Source organism: Peromyscus maniculatus, chromosome 4 (genome assembly GCF_049852395.1).
Source record: "Peromyscus maniculatus bairdii isolate BWxNUB_F1_BW_parent chromosome 4, HU_Pman_BW_mat_3.1, whole genome shotgun sequence".
Lineage (NCBI taxonomy): Eukaryota > Metazoa > Chordata > Mammalia > Rodentia > Cricetidae > Peromyscus > Peromyscus maniculatus.
Genome location: NC_134855.1, coordinates 1912972 through 1937360, shown reverse-complemented (window position 1 = coordinate 1937360; position 24389 = coordinate 1912972). Strand labels below are relative to the sequence as shown.

Sequence of the window (24389 nt, the reverse complement as noted above, 5' to 3'; positions counted from 1 at the left end):
CAACTTTTTACACAAATGCCGTGAATCAAACTCAGGTCTTCAGGCTAATACAGCAAGCATTTTACTGACAGAACCATCTTCTTAGCACCTACAAGTTGCTGCTTTTCTTTTCTTTTTTCTTTTCTTTTTCTTTTGGTTTTGGTTTTGGAGACAGGGTTTTCTCTGTGTAGCCCTGGCTGTGCTGGAACTAGATCTGTAGACTAGGTTGGCCTCGAACTCACAGAGATCTGCCAGTCTCCACCTCCCTACAAGTTGTTTCTTAAAAGTGACATCATTTTTAGATATGCATATTCCAGGCTGTTTCTCAGTACCTTTAAAATGGTAGTAAAGGCCGGGTAGTGGAGGTACACACCTTTAATACCAGCACTCAGAGGCAGAGCCAGGTGGAACTCTATGAGTTCAAGGCCAGCCTGGTCTACAGAGCAAGATCCAAGACATCCAGGGCTACACAGTGGAACCCTGTCTCAAAAAACCAAAAAAAAAAAACCAAAAAAAAGGTCATAGTAAAGATTTGGACCTGTTGATTTGCATGATTTTTCAGAGTTTCTAGCTCTACTGAATAATAACCTGTTTTTACAAATCACCTGTGAGCTAGTTTCCGTAGTGTAGTGGTTATCATGTTCGCCTCACACAAATCACCTGTGGATGCCTACAAAAGAGCTAGTTTCAGTTTTTACAATACCCTGGAGAGGTTGGTACCATATACACATTGGCACACACTTTCAGGGAGGGATGTAATTTGCCCCCTACCTCTCACATGCAGCCAAAAGTGCTAAGGCCTGTGCTTAGGACTGGCTGATTTCCAAGCTGTCTCTTCTGAAGTAATTTATACCCAGCTTTCAAATTCAAACTCTCCACATTCTCTCTCCCTCTTCCCCCTCACTCTCTCTCTCCCTCTCTTTTCTCACACCCTCTTCAGCTAAAAATATCCCGAACAACATCCTTATTAGCTAATATGCATAAATTATTTTTTGCTTTTTGAACATAATTGGTTCATTCAAAGGAAAGGTTTCCACCTACTTGAAAAAGCCAAGTTGTTCAGTAAAGATCTAAAATCAGCAAACGCACTGCCTGTGGATTCCTCTCTGTCATTGGCCTTGTGTCACTAGCCAGGTGGCACTGTAACAGAGTAGAAAACAAGCCTCCCTTCCTTCACCCACACCTACCACATTGGAGCTGGGGAGTTGGGGCAAGTCTCTTCCTGTATCCCAAGCATCAATCTTCTCAGCTGTTAACAAGAAGTATTTCTCCTGTAGAGTTTCTCTAAAGACAATGAGATCATTCCTGAGTCCTCACAGGGCAGATGTGGCCCCTAGAAAGTTGGGAGATAGCCAGGGCAAGGTGGTGCACACCTGTAATCCCAGCACTTGTGAGGCTGAGGCAGGAGGATAACAGAGCTCAAGGTCATCCCAAGCTACCTATCAAAACTCCATCTGAAAAAAAAAAAAGTGATATTGCTCAGAAGCAGGAAAGGTAAGATAGTCTAGTGATTGAATACCTAGAGCTCAGGACCAGAACATGGCATGTATCAAGCCCTAGTTTTCTTCTAATAAAGAAGACAGAATCGCTGCAAAAGGCTTAATAACAAAAGGTGGCTACATTCCCAGCAAACCTCTCTACCTAGTGCTGCTCTAATAGCAGTCAGAGTAACTGAGTTCTGCTTCTAGGGTAAAAAATGCACAGACACTAGATTGGGCAAGCATAGGTGCTCTCTCTGGGTAGTTCAAACCCAACTTTTGGTCATGTGACTGATGACAATGTAATGGGCTCTTCATCCTTGAGTGCTAAGGAGGAAGTAACTCATGCATTATAACATGAATATGATGTATTTTTTCTTTTTTCCTTGAACAATGTGGACAGAGAGCCAGAAACACGTGTTGACTCAAGCTTACAGCTGGTGCCTCCTCCCTTTTCCTGGCTCTGTCTACAGATAACAAACTTAGCCATTGCAGTTACCCAAGTTAGTCATGTTTCTATAATGTCACTTCAGCTCTGTTTGTATGTATGTGTGTGTTATTATCCTGGATGATAGCAGTTAACTGTGTATATTGTATAGTCGGCTTATTATGAGATGACCATGAATACCTCTACGTTACTGGTTTTCCAAGGATAAGCATGTGTTAGTGCACATGAGTACATTTGCATACATGGACACACACACATACATACAAGTGCATGACATAGAGTTATTATCATGCATATTTCTAGAAAGCTACATCATCCTGACCAGTTAGGCAAGGATTCCTTCTGTGGCTGAAGTCCAAACATTCTTCAACATCATAGTCTGAAAGAGGAGGTCGTGAGCAGCAGCCACTGGCACACTGATTACATGGAAAGGGGCTTGAAGGCAGATATAAGGGCCAAAGATTGTAAAATATCAGTGCAACCTGGTCTTAAAGAATTAGACTGATGTGAATTTAAATCCACCATGCTGATTTTGAGCAAACCTCTTCCTCATTTTAAAGCCTCAGTTTCTCCAGCTGTTACACATACTTCGCACAGTGCTGTGATGATAAATGAAGTGCAGGCTGGGCAGGGAATGAGTCATAGAGCCAGAATCAGGGTGATCCTGGGTGCAGGGTGGCTCTTGTTCTGAGAAAAGAAGTGCAGGGTCAGACAGGAGGTGTCCCAGCTCATACACTGCAGGAATGTCCCTTCCAGTCACCTGAAGCCTGTAGAATAGGAAACGTGCAGAAATGTGTGGCTCTCCATCTGGTTAATGTTCGCCTGCATTTCCTGCTGGAGAGCATCACTTTTTTCACCTCACCTGGTTTGTTTACCCAAACAAGCTGCTCATTAACAACACAAACTGCATTTTCTGCAATTCTGTTGACAGCACAAATGTCTGCAGTCAGCTTGGGAGTTTGGTGGGAACTGCTACAGGATCCCACCCGGCCTAGCTAGCAGAGCCTCTCAGGAAGAAAGTCAAGCCCTCCTGGGATCTCAGGGAGGAGGGCAGCCCAACACAAGACAGCTGGCTGGCAAGTACAAGCCAGAGGCTCCAGCCTGGTTGGAGACAGGGCCCTTTCTCCTGAGAAGCTGTGCTCTCTAGGAAACAAAGGTACTCAGGAGCTAAAGAGAGGGCTCAGTGTAAAGTGCTCACCATGTAAGCATGAGAGCCTGGGTTTAACCCCTAGAATCCACCTAAAGACAGGTATGGTAGCACTCAGTTATAATCCCAAGGCTCCTACAGCAAGATGGAAAGTTGAGACAGGAGAATCCCTGCGAGCTCTCAAGCCAGCTGGCCTTGTCTCAAACAAGGTAGAAGGTAAGGACAGACACTCAAGGTTCTCCTCTGACTCTATAAACATGCTCACTCTCACACACAGAAACATATACACATAGAGAAAGGTTGAAAAATAAAACTTTTAAAAAATGAAGGACACAGAAAGATATGTGGAGGTGAAAAATTAGGATCAGACATAGCAGATAGGATAAAACTCCAAACAGAAGGTACAGGATAGGCATGGCCAGGGCCCAATTGACAGTCCCTGAGGACCTCTTTCCTGGCCTCAGGAATTCAGCACCCCCACAATAAGAAATAGGTGAGAAAAATAATCGCCCTTTTTAAATCTTTTAAAAGATTTGTTTTATTTTTAGTTAGTTATATATGCCCATGTGGGGGTATGTTCATGTGTAGGTGGGTGCCCATAGAATCTAAAAGAAGGTGTCAGATTCCCTAGAGCTGAAGTTACAGGCAGTTGTGAGCATGGTTGCTGGCAACCCAGGTCCTCTGGAAGAATAGCAAGTGTTCTTAACTACCAAGTCATCTCTCCAGCCCTATGTCTTTCTTCTTAAGTTGGCCCTGAAAGCAAACCTCTGCTGCTTATCTCAGCTGCTCAGGAAGAAAGGCAAGGTTTTTAAATTTCTAAGTTAAATTGAATTTATTTCCCTTATTGTCCTCAGAACGCATCGCTTCTACCCATTTCTCCTGAGGGTTTCCTGATGGCATAACAATTGGAGCTGGGGGATCTGGGAATGAAAAAGACACAGCCTCCTCTCATGCAATTTGCAGTCCAGGGGAAGGTACTATTCATGAATAGGACAGGGACTGAGGAGGTTGCTGTGAGGAAACACTTGCTATGACAGCATGAGGACCTGAGGATCCCAGTCCAAATACTTAATACCGATGTAAAAATATAGGCTTGTGCATGTTACCACGGTGTTAGAAGGCAGAGACTGACAGATCCTGAGAGCTTACCTGCTGGTCAGCCTGGATGCAATGAATAGCTCAGGTTCAATGAAAGACCCTGTCTTAAATGAATAAAGTAGAGAACAATAAAGGAAGACATGCAGCAGAGACAGGTGGATCTCTGTGTGTTTAAGTCCAACTTTGTCTACATAACAAGTTCCAGGACAGCCAGAGCTACAGACTAGAGAGGCCCTGCCTTAAAATAAATAAATAAATAAAATATAATAATAATAATAATTTACATGACATGGGACCCTTTAACTGCCTTTAGAAATAGAGACCCAAAGAAATAGGAAAGGGGTCAGGTAGCAGGTAAAAGTGTTTGCTGTGCAAGTGTAAGGACCTGAGTTCAGATTCCCAGAACCCACACAGAGCCAGTAGTGCTAGTCTGTAACCCGGTGCTCCTACAGTAGAATGGGAAGCAGAAACAGGGGAATCCTCCCAAGCTTTCAGCCAGTTTGCCTGGTATATGCAGTGACAAACAGGAGACACTCCAGTCTCTAATGGTGGAAGGTGAGGACCAACAATCCTTCTGCCTTATCTCCATATGCATGCCAAGGCATGTTGTGCATGTCTGCATTCACATACACACAGACAAATACAGAGTTTAAAAACAAACAAAAAACCTGTTGGTGGGTTATTCTTGGTTTGGGTATTTACATCTTAGTAAGGTTTAAGGTGATAAAGTTGTGTAGCTAAAGAGTGGCAGGATACCATAGTGTATGTGCTGGTTCAGGATTTCAAGACAACAAAGCAAGTCATTGTGCTTGTTTTCATGGAAGCTCAGAAGTACATAGAATTTGCTTTGTTTTTTGAAAAAGCCCAACTATAGTTGCTGGTGGATAGATATTCGTATTCTCTCTCTCTCTCTCTCTCTCTCTCTCTCTCTCTCTCTCTCTCTCTCACACACACACACACACACACACACACACACACACACACACATCATGTATATATATTTAAAAAGAAACAGAAGAAATAAGGATAGAGATCTTATCCAGGCTTAGTGAAGGTTCATGCTCAGTTTAACAATAAACCCCACAAAGAGTACCACACAGCAGCCTACCTGCAAGGAGAACAGAATCCAGGCTTCTCTAAAATGATGCTAGCTCTCTCCCTCTACTGAAGCCTGAAGCCCTCGCCCCCACCCTCACAGCTCTTCTCTCCACAGTGAATGACACTGATCATTGGTCCAAAGCCCCTGTGCCAAAGCTCAGGCAGGACAGAAATTGCTGGGGGGCGGGGAGGGGGCATCCAAGGACCAAAGTAGCCTTCCCCTTCTTACTGGGGAATCAAATTCACTTTCTCTACTCCCCTAACAAGGGCTACACACTCTCTGGGACTTCCAGATCCAGCCCAAAGGCAAAGGGATGAGGCACTGACTAACAGAGATGTGCCAGGAGCTAGGTCAGTATTATGAGATATGACCCAAACCTGTTCTTGTTCTACCTCATTCAGCCCTCTCACCTCACGAGGAAAGCACTCCATCATCTCCCTTTACAGACAGAAAAAGTACCAAGACTTTTTCTCATGTGTATGTGTGTGTGGTATGTGTACTCCCATGTGTGTGCTCACATGCATGTGTGCAGGTGTGCATGTACTACATGTGTGTGCTTATATGTGGAGACCTAAGACTAATATTGGGAGGCTTCCTCAATTTCTCACCATCTTTTTTGTTGAGGTTGGGTTCCTTACCTGGGTTGAATCCATAGCTCTTCAATACAGCTTTTCTGGCCAGCTTGCTCAGGGGATCCCTGGCCTCCAGCTCAGAGTACTGAAATCACAGGTGGCCCAGCACACTCATCTGACACTCACATGGGTTCTGGGGAGCTTCACTCCTGTTCTCACACTTGTGCAAGCATCTTAACACTGAGTCATCTCCCCAATCCTGAGGCACTATAATTTGAGTGACTATGGATAACAGCACCAAGATACCACCCCGTCCCTTTTCACTCCTCACTTCTCCTGGTGAAGAGTTGACAGTACTGACTCAGTGACTGTCAACACCTTAATGCACCAGGCATGATGCAAACATGATTTTATTTAATCTTCCCATGGACCACTGGGAGTGGGTAGTTTTAATCCCAATTTATAGAAGGAAACTAGGACTCAGAAAGATAAGAGAGACTCATCCAAACTTGTGGGTCAGAGATCTTGAACCCAAGACTTCAGAGATCTTGAACCCAAGCCTGCTTCTCTCCATATACTCAGTTCCCACTCCCAAATCAGACAAGAGTCCAGAGCATGAGGAACAGACCACTAGCTCCTTCTTCCTAACCCCCACTGTTCATGTGTCCCCTACACTGTGCTCACAGCTGGCTGATCTCTTCCACACACAGCTTGGGAAACTCAGGGCATGTGGGAGAATACAACCAAGGTAGACTGTGATCCCTACAGTTGGAGGTGAGGATTAAAGTCCCTCAGTGCCAGGATTACTTTGCAGATTGAATGAGAGTCAATCTGGGTAATGGTAGACACATAGAGGCACTTAGGAACTCATTTTTTTTTTTTTTTTGCTTCCTTCCCCCAAATCATTCTCTCTAGCCAGTGAGACCATATCAGCTTGTAAGAATCCATCTGGTTCCCATGGGCTCCCATTTCCATCCACCAACCAAGGTAAAATGACCCTCTGGGGCTGACACATTGCCAGTGTCCCAGATTCCTCTAGGTATGTGGAGTGCTGTACATACCTCCAGTCCCATACAAATGATCACTAATGGCAGTAATTAACCACCCTGCCTTCATTTACTGCAAGTATGACACATTCTGACATGTCTCCCTAGGAAGGCAGGCCTCAGGCCACACAGACATAGGAACTCATTTTCCTATTAGGCATTTACTTCAGAAGAACTAATTTAGCCTCATTTCCAGGAGGCTACATTGCCTATAAGTGCAGGGGTACAGGTTGGCTGGGGTATATTCTAGGCTTAAATAGGACCCAGTGTTCAAAAGGAAGACCCTCACCCCCAAGAATGCTGGACTGAAACCTGCAAGTGGGAAATAGGTCCACAGATAGCGAAAAATAAAGCAGGAAAGACAGTCCTCCGGCCGTGGGTGTAGCCAGAGTGTGTGTTCAATGTGTTCAGGACCTTGGATTTGAAGCCTATTTTATTCCTTTGCATTGTCATCATAACACTCTGGGCAAAAGCAACTCAGGGGAGGAAATGACTTAATTGGCTTACACTTTCAGGTCATAGTTCATCACTGAAGAAAGTTGGAGCAGGAACTTGAAGGAAAAAGTATGGGGAAACAAAATAATAGAGGAAAAGTGCTTCCTGGATCACTAGAGGGCTTGTAATTTGTTTCCCTTTTCATTCAGCACAGGACCATCTTTGGTCCTGCCCATCAATTAATAATCACTACAACCCCCAACAGACATACCCACAGGCCAATCTGATTTAGACAATTCTGGGTCATAGTTTCTCTCTCAGGTGACTCTAGGTTGTGTCAAGTTAAAGCTAACTAGAACAATAACCAACAATGAAGAAAACAACAACAACAACAACAAAAAAACCATAACCAAAATGCACCTAACTACCTAGCTTGAGACAATGCAAGAAATACTCCACAAACAGGAGGCAATGGCTATGACTTAGAACAGGATAAACCAAGCCCAAACATTTTTAAGACTGCTGCTGAGCATTGTGTAGTCTTTTCAGATAACAATATGGTGTGAATGTTAGACTGCCTTTCACAAGTTCATGATCTTTGGTGCAATCATTTCCTCTCAGAGAATCTACCTGATATTAACAATGCACAAAGGAGTACTGAGGATATGGCTCAGTTGATAGAATCATTGCCTAGCATTCACAAAGACCTAGGTTCAATCTCCATCACTGTATAAACCAGGGGCAGTGGTCATAGACCTGTAATCCTAGCACTCATGAGGTCAACAAAGGAGAATCAGAAGTTCAGGTCATCCTTGGCTATATAAAGAATTCAAAGCAAGCCTAGGATACATAGACCCTGTCTCAAAATATAAATAAATGCAGATAGTGATTGTAGCTTAGTGTATGTCTCAATTTCATTGAACACCTGTGGCATTGTCCTGAAATAAATGAGACCTCAAGATTTCAAAAGATAACCAAACCATGTCCTTTTTCTGGAAGTTGATATGACAAGATAGCAGGGGCCTGGGAATTAAAGAGAACTACATTTTAACATTTGCATTTCTCTGTTTAGTACTGGGGATCACACCAAGGGCTTTGTTCATGCTAAGCACATACTCTGCCACTGAGCTACATTCCCAGCCTTTACCTGCATATGTTATTCCTATTTTCTCTTGTTCATTTGCTCATTCAGTCCGTAGATATTTATTTAAAAGCTCCTGTGTGTGCTGGGCGTGGTGGCACACGCCTTTAATCCCAGCACTCGGGAGGCAGAGCCAGGCGGATCTCTGTGAGTTCGAGGCCAGCCTGGGCTACCAAGTGAGCTCCAGGAAAGGCGCAAAGCTACACAGAGAAACCCTGTCTCGAAAAAACCAAAAAAAAAAAAAAAAAAAAAAGCTCCTGTGTGTAAGCATAGAATTACTATATGACCTAGTAATTTTCAAATAATTAAAAACAGGAATTTGAACAATCACTCATACATAAATGTTCTTATCAGCATTGTCCATAGTATCCAAAATTGGAAACATGACCATCAGCTGATGGACATATATATGGAACATTAAGCTGCTATAAAAATATTAAGTACAGATATGTGCTATATTGTAGAAGAACCTCATATATATTATGCTTAGTGAAATAAGCCAGACACAAATGGTCATGTATTGATTATATGATACCATTTTCATAAAATATCCAGAATGGGGAAATCTAGAGAGAAAGAATATTAGTGCATAGTGCTTACCAGGGGTTAGGGCAGGTGAAAATGGTGAGGGGGGGCAAGAATAGGGGAGAGAATTCCTTCATGGGCACAAGGTCTTACTTGGGGAGGTAGAAATGCTTTGGACCTAAGAAATCATGGTTATACAACAGGACCAATGTGGTAAAATTCACTAAATGGTTTACTTTAAAATTGTTTATCTAGCCGGGCGGTGGTGGTACACGCCTTTAATCCCAGCACTCTGGAGGCAGAGCCAGGCGGATCTCTGTGAGTTTGAGGCCAGCCTGGGCTACAGAGTGAGATCCAGGAAAGGCACAAAGCTACACAGAGAAACCCTGTCTCAAAAAACCAAAAACAAACAAACAAACAATAAAATGGTTTATCTTGGGTTAGGCAAATTTCATTCCAATTGCAAATCTTAATTTCCCATGAGTTAGTACCAATCCTAAGAATGAGAAAAAAATTTCTGCCTCTTCAGACTTGGGCATGCAATTGGTAAGTAAATAAACATCAGTCAAAATAAGGCAGTCATTTCAGCCCATGATACAGATAACTCAGAGTAAAGACCTAGACAAGATAGGCAGGGAAGGAGTATCTTAGCTCACATGTTCAGGGGAGGGCTTTCTGAGGAGGTTGCATTTAACAAGTTGAAGGAAGAAATGATGAGGTACCTGAGGGGGAGAACACTCCAGGCAGCAAGAACAGGCATGAAGTTTCAGGAATAAGCAAGAGCTTGAAGTGCCCTAGCTAACGTGGCTGTGATGGAAGCAGATGGAACGAAGAAGGAACTAAAAGAGGGAGAGTTCCTAGGCTGCCTGGAATGCTTTCTCTGAACAGAGTCTACCTTTGTAAAACTGGGACCAGATACCCACCTTATGGGACTACGTGACTCAGTGAAAGTGCCTGTTGTGCAGGCCTGAGGCTGAGTTCAGTCCCTAGAACCTACCACAGCAGAAGGAGAGAACTGACTGCTACACGTTGTTCTCCAACTTCCATGAAGGTCCATGGGTGGGGCGGGCGGTGGGGCGGGCGGGCGGGGGAGGGGGGGTACAGCCATGTAGCTAGAGTTTTCCTGCCTTGCCCACGGTCAGGACAAATCTTTGTCACCTGCCAGTCCCACAGCCGCTCAGACCCAACCAAGTAAATAGAGACTTATATTGCTTACAAACTGTATGGCCATGGCAGGCTTCTTGCTAACTGTTCTTATAGCTTAAATTAATCATTTTCCATAAATCTATACCTTGCCATGTGGCTCATGGCTTACCAGCATCTTCACATGCTGCTTGTCATGGCGGTGGCTGGCAGTGACTCCTTCTGCCTTCCTGTTGTTTCGTTTTTTTCCTCTCTGTTAGTCCCGCCTATACTTCCTGCCTAGCCACTGGCCAATCAGTGTTTTATTTATTGACGAATCAGAGCAATTTGACATATAGACCATCCCACAGCACTTCCCCTTTTCTTTTTTTAAAAAGGAAGGTTTTAACTTTTACACATCTCCAAACCCAGCTTGGTATATTTAGGAATTTGGGCGTAGCTTCTCTTACTACTTCCTGCTTGGGGGGGGGGGGGCGCTGTACCTTAGGGGACACAAAGAAAATTTTAGGATTATGGAGTAGTCCGTGAGGGTGCATCGTCTGAGCCAGTTGCCTTGAAACGGTTCTGGATGTTGGATCATCTGGGTCTTGGTGTCATCGGAGACCTTTCAGGGGGTCTTGGATGGTCAAACCTGATGTATCTTAATCTGGAACAAATCCATAGCCTCTGGCTTTCTGTGGAAACAAAAGCAGAGCTTCCTTTCCAGAGCAACACATCCTTACATCCAAATTTTGAAGTCAAGGTACCTTTAAAATATACATTTTGGCATAACTCAACAGCTTTTGCAATCAAATGTTTTTCTTCAGTTACAAATATCAAAGAGAACATAATCCATATTCTCTGTGTAGTAGCCATCTTTAAGTGGCTTATTTTTTATATTACCTTGAGCCTATTGCTTTAAACTGCAGCATTCTGGCACTGTGGCTGCTGGCTCCACCCACTTCAGCTTCCCAACATGGCAGTGGTACATTTTCTGCCAGCTCTGGGAGTCATCAACTCTCAGAAATAGTGGGTCTATGCTTCTATCAAAGCAGCGTGTAGCCCAGAAACCTTTTTTTTTTTTGTTTTGTACTAGCAAAGGCTAAACTCACGATACAGCTTAATGTGCCACTTGCAGAGACCTCATTCCTGCCAAACTGCAGGTCGAGCACACATGCCAGAAACCCGCCATAGTAGCTCAAACACGCAGGCTGCCACTAACTTGAGAGAAACAACTAGAAACTGTTTTTAGCTCTGTTTTAGAATCTTTTTTCTCAGGTTTTAGGTGGAAACTCTTGCCAACACATTGGGTGCCATCTTATTAAATAAGAAACACAGAACCAATGCAAAGAAGAAAGCCAAGAGGTCAGAGCTAAGAGCTAAAAACCTTACCCTTCCTCTCGAGGTGGTCCAACCTCTCCGAAAGAAAGCTACTTTCTGTGTTTTTGTCTTTATATAGGCTTTCTGTTCTGCCTTCTCATTGGTTGTAAACCCAACTACACGACCGCCTCATCGCTGCCTGTCTGTACAGACCTCCAGGTCTTCTGTGGTTGGTATTGAGATTAAAGGCGTGTGTCTCCAATGCTGGCTGTATCCTTGAACACACAGAGATCTACCTAGCTTTGCCTACCAAGAGCTGGGATTAAAGGCGTGCACCACCACCACCACCACCACCACCACCACCACCACCACCACCACCACCACCCAGCTTTCACTATGGCTTGCTAATGGCTCTGACCCCCAGGCAACTTTATTTATTAACATACAAATAAAATCACATTTCAGTACAAATAAAATATCACCCTACAGCCATGCTATACCTAGTTGACAGTGTTCCACAACAGAGACACATCTGTTTCCTTACAAAACAAGCTTGGGAACAGCATCACATTTGGTATGACTGGGGAAGGCAAGGCTGGACCATGGCTAACAGCTTTCACAGCCCTGGTCCCAGAGTTCCAATTTACATGGTTATCTTGGGACTGGAGGAAAGGGAGTGGCTGAAACACTGGAAAAGCTGTTAGGGCATCTGCACACTGGAAAGTCCAAGTTAAATAGTTTGATTTCTTTCAGTTTTTCTCAGAGAAAAAGAGGCAAAGGTGAGATGTTTATTTTCAAAGCAAGCAACATATTTCTTATGACAATATCTACTTAATGGCCCTGTCATGTCTAATAACTTAGGAGATAAAATACGTTCCTTTGATCTGAGCTAGTCAAGAAGAATGACAGCTGGCAGTCGGCACAAAAATTTCGTGCCTTGTCTAATTGTGTTGACTTCTCATTATTGGAAAGTCTCACAACGAGTAGATGACATTTTCTTTTAATTTTTCAAATTGTTAACCATTTCCTGGCTCCCAACCCCAATACCCACTTGGAGCTTTTTTCTCATCTGAACCAATAAATCACCTAGGCCAAACCTTAATTAGTGTTTGTGATTTTTTTTTCACCCATTCAGCAAAGGTCACAGAGCTCTGTACATGAGGCTTGACTTAAAAGATAGAAAAGAGGGCTGGGGAGGTGCTCAAACAAGCCCTGAGTTCAGACCTCAGAAGCCACATTTCAAAGCTAGGATGGTGACACTTATAATTCTAAAGCTGAAGTGGCAGAGATCACTGGCCAGCCAATCTGACCTACTTAGTGTACTCCAGGCCAGTGAGAGTCCCTGTCTCAAAAGATAAGGTAGATGGCAGCCAGCAAGATGACTCAGGGGGCAAGGTTCTTGCTGCCAAGTCTGATGACCTGAGTTCAATCCACAGGACTCAGGGTAGAAGGAGAGAGCTAGCTCCTGAAAGCTGTCCTCTGGCCTTCACAGGTGTGCTGTGACACACATGCCCTGCCCAACACACACACATAAATAAATAAATAAATAAATAAATAAATAAATAAATAAATAAATAAATAAATAAATAAATAAATAAATGTGATTAAAAAAAGAAGAAGGTAGATCCCTCCTGAGTAATGATGCTTGAAGCTGACTTCCATAGGTATGCATACATGTGTAAGCACATACACACTTAAACTCTACATGAAGACCTACACATACACACAATTTTTTAAAGTAATTAACTTAAAAAGTAGAAAGTAAAATAAAAATGAATCAGTCTTGGACCCTGCTGAGGACTCATTGTCTAGTAAGAAGAATGAATACTTAACCAGTTGCAATACTCTGATGGCACAGAATCTTAGCATCTTGGAGAAGTCACTTCCTTGCTTTGAGCCTCAATTTCTCCAAAGAAAAGCAGTTTCCACAAGGGGCAGTGGCTGGCAAACTAGAGGTGCCATCAGAATGACTTGGAGGTCTTGGTGAAATTCAGGCTGCTGGGCCACACAACTTGTTTCTGCAGGTCTAAGATGCGGACACACATCTCTAGGAAGGTTCCAGTGGATGCTGATGCTGTAGATGGTCCCTGTTTGAGACCTAAGCTCATATACTGATAGGGAGGGTGATTTAAGGCAAGGTGTGTAGAAAGCCCAGGGCAGCACCAGGCTAGGTTTTGCTCAGTAAGCAGTCTATCTATATAAACCATAGACCTGGAAGGCACTGTGCACGGGGAAAAAAAGCCTTCCTGCAAGAAAGCTCAACAACAGAGGTCTGAAGACAGAAGATGCTGTGGCTGTTCTGGAGTTAGCATGACCTCTACTCTGCTGAGGAAGTCTCTTCAGCTTTCCCCTCTTGAAGCAATTGTCTGTGCTCTCTCTCTCTCTCTCTCTCCCCCTCTCCCTCCCTCTCTCTCTTTCGCTCTCTGTGTGTGTGTGTGTGTGTGTGTGTGTGTGTGTGTGTGTGTGTGTGTGTGTGCGCGCGCGCATTATTTATAGGAGTATTTATATCAGAATTGGTGCTAGAAGAGAAGGGAGGCAGGGAAATTTTGTTATATTAGCTAATCCTATGGATGCTTACTCTAAGTTACATTCAGCTGTAAAATTGAGCTATATTCCAGATAAATGGATTGTCACACATTCTCTCTCTCTCTCTCTCTCTCTCTCTCTCTCTCTCTCTCTCTCTCTCTCTCTCTCTCTCTCATTTACATATTTGTGGTTTTTTTTTTTTTTTTTTTTTTGAGACAGGGTTTCTCTGGGTAATTTTGGAGCCTGTCTTGGATCTCACACTGTAGACCAGGCTGGCCTCAAACTCACAGAGATCTGCCTCCCAACTGCTGGGATTAAAGACGTGCGCTGCCGCCCAGCTTCATTTATATATTTGACTCACTTAATTGTTTTGGTTTTTGTTTTATTCTTTTTGAGACAGGTTTCTCTGTATAGCCCTGGCTGCCCTCGAAACTCACTTTGTAGACCAAGCTGGCCTCGAACTCACAGAGCTCTGCTTACCTCTCCCTCCCAAGTGCTGGAATTAAAGGAATGGGCCACCACACCCAGCTTACTCACTTGATTCTTATTCGAACTCCCTGACACTTGACTTCTTTCATCTTCATCTAATTCTCCAAAACAAATGATGTGACCATCCATCCTCTTCATTCCCATGTTATGGATGAGCTTAGTGAGTTATGCAGGGCCAGATGATTGACAGGTGATAGGGTTGCCACTCAAACCTAAGCCCCTACTCCAGGTTCTGGGCTACCAGCCACTGTGCCAAGATGCCTTCTGTGCTGCTGGGTTGTAACTTGCACACCAGCAACTTCTCTATGGAGAACAGTGTGGTGGTTCATCTCTTGAAGAGTGCTGCATGTTCGGCAGATTTAAATGGGATGATTCTCAGTGGAATACAAGCAATTTCTTTAAGTGAGTGACTTCTCTTGATCATACACTTGACAGATGGTCACTAGCTCCTGCGCTGTATGCAGCCCCATCTGGATGTGAAACCTAAGGTCTGGGGAGCCAGGCGGCATCAGGGACTTTCAATTGTATATGTACCTGGCTGGCTGATTCATCCAGATTACCTGAATTACCCTGAATAACATCAGTACCACCTATGGTGATATTTTCTCTGTGTACCCCAATGAGGATCAAAGGAAAAAGCCAGTCACAATATTAAATATAGAAGTCAGGCAATGGTAGCACACACATTGAATCCTAGCATTCGGGAGGCAGAGATCCATTTGGATCTCTGTGACTTCAAGGCCACACTGGGGAACACTGGTGACACACACCTTTAATCCCAGCACTAACCATAAAGGACTGGAGGTCTGTACAGACAAGCAGAAAGTGATATAGCTGGATGGAGAGAAGTGAGATTGCAGAACAGAAAGGCTTATAGGCATGGGTATACAGGAAGTAGTTATCTTTGGAGACTGAAGTGTCTGTAAGGTGAGGTTGGCTGTGGCTTTTCCTATTCCTCTGATCTCTCAGGTTTTTAACCCAATATCTGGCTCTGAGTTTTTTTTTTTTTATTAATAAGACCATTTAGCAATTAACATTACATTTGGCAGCCCAGCATTTGTGGCAAGAATTCACTAAAAAGCCTCTTGTGGCCTAGCAGGCTCCCAGTTCAGGTTGGAGCTATACGTAGCCAGATCTCCACCCCATGTGGGCTGAAGTCTCTTTGGCTTTTTCTCTCCTGGTGGGTGGTGGGCTCCCTCTGGATTCCCATCTTGGATTGCTACCTCACTAGGTAGCTGCTTTAAAACTCCCTCAGAGTTCTACTGTTCTATGTAGTCAACAGACTTGGTAAGTCGATTGAGGTATCTTAAATGGAGAAATTAGTCAAAAGAGAATTTTTTCCCCACACTGAAAAATGGGAAACATTTTTACAATGGAAGGAATTGGTCTCTGTTTGATAAAATATTAGGTGGTCTGAAATGAGTGGATAATTAATGTTGGGATTTACAGAATATGAATTATGAATATTATTTTGTTTGATCATTCTTATTTTAGCATTAAAAAGGTTGGGAGACGGGGCCGGTGGCAGATATACAGGCCTGGCGGTGTCCCGCAGAGGTAGACAGGCCCGGCGATGGAGACAAGCAGACACAGCTTGGAACAGGGATGCCCCTAACCCCAACACCCGGGGAAGAAGCTATCTCCGTGGGACGGAACCAAAACGAATCTGAACACTCCGTCTGAGGACAACCCAGGGCTCAGCTGCTGATCCTGCAAAACCCAACAACTTGGAGGTGTTGGTGAGACTACCCCGCTCAGCTGAAATCCATCTAGGAGAGGATTCAGATGCCTACAGTTTGAAGTCTGAAGAAACAAGATCAGCTGAGTGTAGCAGGAATCTTAAAAGTTCTTAATAATAAAATCAAACCTGAGGCCAGTTATTGGGGTGAACCCTGGAAGATCAGAGAGACAGAACAAGCCACAGCTATCTCACCTTGCCATTTCCTAAGCTGGTCCTGTTTCCTCAGACTGGATGCCTCTGAGTCCTTATCCAGAATGAATCTCAGCTGAACTGTGTTGCTCCAAAGCCTGAAATCTTAACCAGCCAAATGCTTAACCAGCCAAATGCTTCTAGTTTCTCATCCTCACGCCTTATATATCTTTCTGCTTTCTACCACCACTCTCTGGGATTAAAGGCAGGCTTCTGGGATTAAAGGCATGTCACCATGCTTGGCTGTTTCCAATGTGGCCTTGAACTCACAGAGATCCAGAGGGATTTCTATCTCTGGAATGCCAGGATTAAAGGCGTGTGCTATCACTGCCTAACTAGTGGCTTTTCTGTTCTCTGACCCCAGATAAGTTTATTAAGGTACACAATATTTTGGGGAACACAATACCACCACAGCTGAGGAGTTGACGAATGAACAAAACGTGACTTGGGAACACAGAAGAAGGCGCTGCCCAGCCACCAAACCAGATCACCAGAATCATAAGTATATAATTCACCGACTGAGATCAGCTGCTCCTGAAGAAACAGCCCAATAGCACCAATTTAACCAAGAACTCCTACTAAACCAAGAATGAAAATTAGAACAAGAGAGGCACTCTCAGACACAGACACCACCTGCACCGAGCAGAGAAAGAAATGAGTAGACACCAGTGCAAAAATACAGGCAACAACATAAAGACCTATATGGCAACATCAGAATGTAGTGATTCTACACCTGCAAGACCTGAACATACCAAGACAGAAGAAACAGAAGAAATCAACCCTAAAAATGACTTCAAGAAAATGATAGAGGCCCTTAAAGAAGAAATAAAACATTCCTTTAAAGAGGAAATACAAACTTCCCTTAAAGAGGAAATGAAAAACTACCTTAAAGAGGAAATGAAAACTTCCTTTAAAGAGGAAATGAAAAACTCCATTAAAGAGGAAATAAAAACTTCCCTTAAAGAGAAAATGAAAAACTCCATTAAAGAGGAAATAAAAACTTCCCTTAAAGAGGAAATGAAAAACTCCATTAAAGAGGAAATTAAAAACTCCCTTAAAGAAATGGAAGAAAAAATGAACAAAAAAGGGAAGAAATCAAAGAAAGCCAAGAAAAAGCAATTAAACAGATGAAAGAAACATTCCAAGATCTGAAAAATGAATTTGAGACAATAAAGAAAACACATGCTGAGGGAATGCTGGAAATAGAAATCCTGACTAAACGATCAGGAACTACAGAAACAAGCATAACCAACCGATTGCAAGAGATGGAACAGAGAATCTCTGACACTGAAGACACAATAGAGAAAATAGATTTGTCAGTCAAAGACAAAAAAGTCGTAACACAAAACGTCCAGGAAATTTGGGACACCATGAAAAGACCAAACCTAAGAATAATAGGGATAGAAGAAGGAGAAGAATACCAACTCAAAGGCACAGAAAATATATTCAACAAAATCATAGAAGAAAACTTTCCTAACCTAAAGAAAGAAATACCTATGAAGATACAAGAAGCTTACAGAACACCAAATAGGCTGGATCCAAAAAAAAGTTCCCTCACCACGTAATAATCAAAACACTAAACACACGGAACAAAGAAGAAATATTAAGAACCGCAAAGGAAAAAGACCAAGTAACATATAAAGGCAAACCCATCAGAATAACACCAGACTTCTCAATAGAGACTATGAAAGCTAGAAGATCATGGACAAATCTTATGCAGACACTAAGAGACCACGGATGCCAACCCAGACTATTATACCCAGCAAAACTCTCAATCACCATAGGCGGAGTAAACAAACTATTTCAGGAAAAAACCAGATTTAATCAATACCTGTCCACAAACCCAGCCCTACAGAAAGCACTAGAAGGGAAAATCCAACCCAAAGAAGCTAAACACATCCATGAAAAATCAAGCAATAGATAATCCCACACCAACATACATCAAAGAAGGACAACACAACACAACCACAAAAAATAACAGGAATTATCAATCACTGGCCATTAATATCCATCAATATCAATGGTCTCAACTCACCTATAAAAAGACACAGGCTAACAGAATGGATAAGAAAACAGGACCCATCCATCTGCTGCATACAAGAAACACACTTTAACTTCAAAGACAGACACTACCTCCGAGTAAAGGGCTGGGAAAAGGCTTCCCAAGCAAATGGACCTAAGAAACAAGCTGGTGTAGCTATCCTAATATCTAATAAAATAGACTTCAAATTAAAATCAATCAAAAGAGATCAGGATGGACATTACATATTTATCACGGGAAAAATCCACCAAGATGAAATCTCGATTCTAAACATTTATGCTCCAAATACAAAAGCACCCACCTTCATAAAAGAAACACTACTAAAGTTTAAAATGCACATCAAACCCCACACATTAGTAGTGGGAGATTTTAACACACCACTCTCACCAAAAGACAGATCTACCGGACTGAAACTTAACAAAGAAATAAAGAACCTAGCAGATGTTATGACTCAAATAGACTTAATAGATATCTACAGAACATTCCATTCTAACACAAAAGAATATACCTTCTTCTCAGCACCCCATGGAACCTTCTCAAAAATTGACCACATGCTTGGACACAAAACAAATCTCAACAGATACAAAAAAATTGGAATAACCTCCTGTATTTTTATCAGACCACCATGCCTTAAAGTTAGACCTCAATAACAATAAAAATTATAGAAAACCCACAAACTCATGGAAACTGAATAATGCCCACCTGAAACATCAATGGGTCAAGGAAGAAATAAAGAAAGAAATTAAAGAGTTCCTAGAATTCAATGAAAATGAAAGTACAACATACACAAACGTATGGGACACTATGAAAGCAGTGCTAAGAGGAAAATTCATAGCTCTAAATGCACACATAAAGAAGATGGAGCAATCCCATACCAATGAATTAACAGCACAACTGAAAGCTCTAGAACAAAAAGAAACAAACTCACCCAGGAGAAATAGACGCCAGGAAATAATCAAATTGAGGGCTGAAATCAACAAAATAGAAAACAAGAGAACAATACAAAAAAAATCAATGAAACAAAGAGTTGGTTCTTTGAAAAAATCAAAAGATAGACAAACCCCTAGCCAAATTAACCAAAAGGCAAAGAGAGAGCACCCAAATTCACAAAATCAGAAATGAAAAGGGAGACATAACAACAGACAACGAGGAAATCCAGAGAATCTTCAGATCATACTTCAAAAACCTGTACTCCACAAAAATGGAAAACCAGGAAGAAATGGACAATTTTCTGGATAAATACCACATAACAAAATTAAATCAAGACCAGATAAACCATTTAAATAGACCAATAACTCCTAAAAAAATAGAAACAGTCATCAAAAGTCTCCCAACAAAAAAAAAGCCCAGGACCAGATGGTTTCAGTACAGAATTCTACCAGACTTTCAAAGAAGAACTAATACCAATACTCTTCAAAGTGTTCCACACAATAGAAACAGAAGGAACACTATCAAACTCTTTTTATGAGGCTACAATTACCCTGATACCCAAACCACACAAAGATGCAACAAAGAAAGAGAACTACAGACCAATCTCCCTCATGAACATTGATGCAAAAATACTCAACAAAATATTGGCAAACAGAATCCAAGAATACATCAAAACAATTATCCATCATGACCAAGTAGGATTCATCCCAGGTATGCAAGGATGGTTCAACATACGAAAATCAGTCAATGTAATACACCATATAAACAAACTGAAAGAAAAAAAAACACATGATCATCTCCTTAGATGCTGAAAAAGCCTTTGACAAAATCCAACACCCCTTCATGATAAAGGACTTAGAAAGATCAGGAATACAAGGAACATTTCTAAACATAAAAAGCAATTTATAGCAAGCCAACAGCAAACATCAAATTAAACGGAGAGAAACTCAAAGCGATACCACTAAATTCAGGAACAAGACAAGGCTGTCCACTCTCCCCATATTTATTTAATATAGTAGTAGAAGTTCTAGCTAGAGCAATAAGACAACAAAAGGAGATCAAGGGGATACAAATTGGCAAGGAAGAAATCAAACTGTCACTATTTGCAGATGATATGATAGTATACATAAGTGACCCAAAAAACTCTACCAGGGAACTCCTACAGCTGATAAACTCCTTCAGTAAAGTGGCAGGATACAAGATCAACTCAAAAAAAAAAATCAGTAGCCCTCCTATACACAAATGATAAAAGGGCTGAGAAAGAAGTCAGAGAAACATCACCCTTTACAATAGCCACAAATAATATAAAATACCTTGGGATAACACTAACTAAACAAGTGAAGGACCTTTTTGATAAGAACTTTAAATCTCTAAAGAAAGAAATTGAAGAAGATATCATCAGAAAATGGAAGGATCTCCCATGCTCATGGATAGGTAGGATTAACATAGTAAAAATGGCAGTCTTACCAAAAGCAATCTACAGATTCAGTGCAATCCCCATCAAAATCCCAACACAATTCTTCACAGACTTGGAAAGAAAAATACTCAACTTCATATGGAAAAACAAAAGCCCCAGGATAGCTAAAAGAATCCTATACGATAAAGCAACCTTTGGAGGCATCACCATCCCTGACCTCAAACTCTACTATAGAGCTATAGTAATAAAAACAGCTTGGTACTGGTATAAAAACCGACATACGGACCAATGGAATTGAATTGAAGACCCTGACATTAATCCATGCACATATGAACACCTGGTTTTTGACAAAGGAGCCAAAACTATACAATGGAAAAAAGAAAGTATCTTCAACAAATGGTGCTGGCATAACTGGATGTCAATATGTAAAAGATTACAAATAGATCCATATCTGTCACCATGCACAAAACTCAAGTACAAGTGGATCAAAGACCTGAACATAAATCCAGTGATACTAAACTTAATAGAAAAGAAAGTAGGAAGCACTCTTGAATGCATTGGCACCGGAGACCATTTCCTAAATAAAACACCAACAGCACAGACCCTGAGCACAACAATTAATAAATGGGACCTCTCAAAATTGAGAAGCATCTGCAGGGCAAAAGACAGTCAATAAGACAAAAAGACAGCCAACAGAATGGGAAAAGATCTTCACCAACCCCACATCTGACAGAGGATTGATCTCCACAGTATATAAAGAACTCAAGAAACTAGACATCAAAATACTGAACAGTCCAATTAAAAAATGGGCTAAAGAGCTAAACAGAGAATTCACAAAACAGGAATCACAAATGGCTGAAAGACATTTAAAGAAATGCTCAACATCCTTAATCATCAGAGAAATGCAAATCAAAATGACTGTGAGATACCACCTTACACCTGTCAGAATGGCTACGATCAAAAACACCAATGACAGTCAATGTTGGAGAGGATGTGGAGCAAAGGGAACACTCCTCCACTGTTGGTGGGAATATAAACTTGTACAACCACTGTGGAAATCAGTATGGCGGTTTCTCAGAAAATTAGGAATCGAACTACCTCAAGACCCAGTCATCCCACTCTTGGGCATATACCCAAGGAATGCTGATTCATACCATAAAGATACATGCTCAGCTATGTTCATAGCAGCACTATTTGTAATAGCCAGAACCTGGAAACAACCTAGATGCCCGTCAACGGAAGAATGGATGAAAAAAATGTGGTACATATACACAATGGAGTACTACTCAGCAGAGAAAAACAATGAAAGCATGCAATTTGCAGGCAAATGGATGGAACTAGAAAAAATCATCCTGAGTGAGGTAACCCAAACCCAGAAAGACAGTCTTGGTATGTACTCACTCATAAGTGGATTCTAGATATAAAATAAAGAACAATCAGACCACAACCCATAGAACCATGGAGGCTATATATATAGCATGGAGGTCCCTAGGACGACTGTGGCTTATAATAAATTTTGGTTTTACTCAATTATTGAAAAAAATAGCCAAATGAATGGAAACACATGAACTATGAACCAAAGGCTAAGGGGCCCCCAGCTGGATCAGGCCCTCTGAATAGGTGAGACAGTTGATTGGCTTGATCAGTTTGGGAGGCAACTAGGCAGTGGGACCAAGTCCTGTGCTCATTGCATGAGTTGGCTGTTTGAAACCTGGAGCTTATGCAGGGACACTTGGCTCAGTCTGGGAGGAAGGGACTGGACCTGCCTGGACTGAGTCTACCAGGTTGATCACAGTCCTGGGGGAGGATTTGCCCTGGAGGAGGTGGGAATGGGGGTGGGCTGGGGGTAAGGGGAGGGGTTGGGAGGGAGAGAATTGGGGGAACCTATGGCTGATGTAGAACTGAATGGTATTGTAAAATAAAATTAATTAATTTAAAAAATTAAAAAAAAAATTGAGGGCCAAGATAAAAGTTTTAGAAAAACCCGTTAAAATGATTTATAGAGAAATTCAGATCCAGACAGAAGAATTTAAATGTAAACTTATCTCAGCATTGAATTATACAATTTCAGAGAAACAGCCTAAAGCTTCTGGACAGCAAACATTAATCTACCTGGTAACCTTATAGGAACAGCCAAAAATGCTCAAGGCTATATACAAGCTAACTGGACTCCAGTGGAAATGTTAGATTTGAGGAGCTTTCAAGAAGCTATAGTATCATATGGTATGTATTCTCCATTTGTAAAGCAGATGTTAAACTTGTAATAGAATTATCCCTCATGACTGGAAAGATTTGGTTACAGCAGTCCCAGAGGCTGAACCACAGTTACAGTGGAGAACTTCATGGAAAAGGAGTCTAAAACTATAGAACAACGATGTAGGGCTAGAGGTGTGGAAATTTCCCAGGATCAACTTCTTGGCGAAGGTTATTACACTGATATACAAAGACAATCTTTATATGATGACCACACCCAAATTCTATGCCACATGGCAGCCATGAATGTATGGGACAGAATTGAAAAAGCAAGGAAGAAAACTGAGTCATTTACAAAAGTTATACCGGGTCCAAAAGAAACCTTCATGGATTTCTTACAAAGGTTGTCTTCAGCAGTAAATAGAATGATACCAAATTCAAAAGCTAGACAGATAATAATTGAATACCTGGCTTTTGAGCAATGCTAATGCAGCATGCAAAAGGGTAATTAGGCTGTTAAAGGTACAATCAGCACCCTTGGAGGAATAGATCCAGGATACAATTAATATTGAATCTCATGACCATGATGATACATGGATAGGAGAGGTGATTTCAAGAGTTCTGAGGAAAAATAATAATGTTAGATTTTTTAATTTCGGTAAACAAGGTCATTTCAAAAGGGAGTGTAAACAGGGTGTTCCTAGAAACAATGTTTATTCAAGGAACAATGGCAACAGAACTCCCCTCCCTTCTGGATTATGTAGAAGGTGTTGTAAAGGTAAACCTTTGACTAATGAATGTAGATCAACAAGGGACAGACAAGGTAAACCTTTGCCTCTGCCATCAGGAAACTCCTCGAGGAGCCTCTTGCAAGCCCCCATGGCAAATTCAGGTCAGTCCTTTTCTGTCATCATAGAAGAAACCCCTTCCCAGAGCAATTAAATAACCAAATGCCTATTGTAAAAAACCATACTGCTGGGGGTGATAGAAAAGCTATAACAGAGAGAACAGAAAATTCAGGAGAAACCATAAAGCAAATTTTTGGCAAACTTCTATAAATGAACAAAGACCAAAATTAAAAATACAAATAAATGACATTCTCATGGAGGGTCTTGTAGATACAGGTGCAGATGTAACAATAATTGCACCAGAATCTTGGCATCCAAATTGGCCCCTTCAGGAGGTAAATGTTCAGCTGTTAGGGATTGGAACATTATCTCAAGTGAAACAGAGCTCAAGATGGGTCGAATGTATAGAGCCATAAGGACAGAGAGGAAAATTAAAAGCCATATGTGGCTAATATAGCTATGAATTTATGGGACCATAATCTATTACAATGAAATACCCATATTAACATTTCTCCAACCTCAGAAACAAACCATAAACTAACACATGTTTCTGAGAGAAATATTACAAGATATTATAAAGAACAGTCACCACCATCCAGATTGTA

The 24389-nt window shown here is 41.7% G+C and overlaps 1 long non-coding RNA gene across 2 annotated transcripts in view; it reads left to right on the top strand.

Moving 5' to 3' along the window:
• The window catches only part of LOC121828559 (uncharacterized), a 53631-nt gene that overhangs the window by 12904 nt on the left and 16338 nt on the right, over nucleotides 1–24389 (top strand). The window contains exon 1 of one of the 2 annotated variants that reach the window (XR_006070956.2): nucleotides 22630–22966. The exons of the other annotated variant lie outside the window; for it this stretch is intronic. This is a non-coding gene — a long non-coding RNA (uncharacterized LOC121828559). Of the gene's footprint in view, nucleotides 1–22629; nucleotides 22967–24389 lie in introns of those variants that run through there. 2 annotated transcript variants of the gene reach the window in all.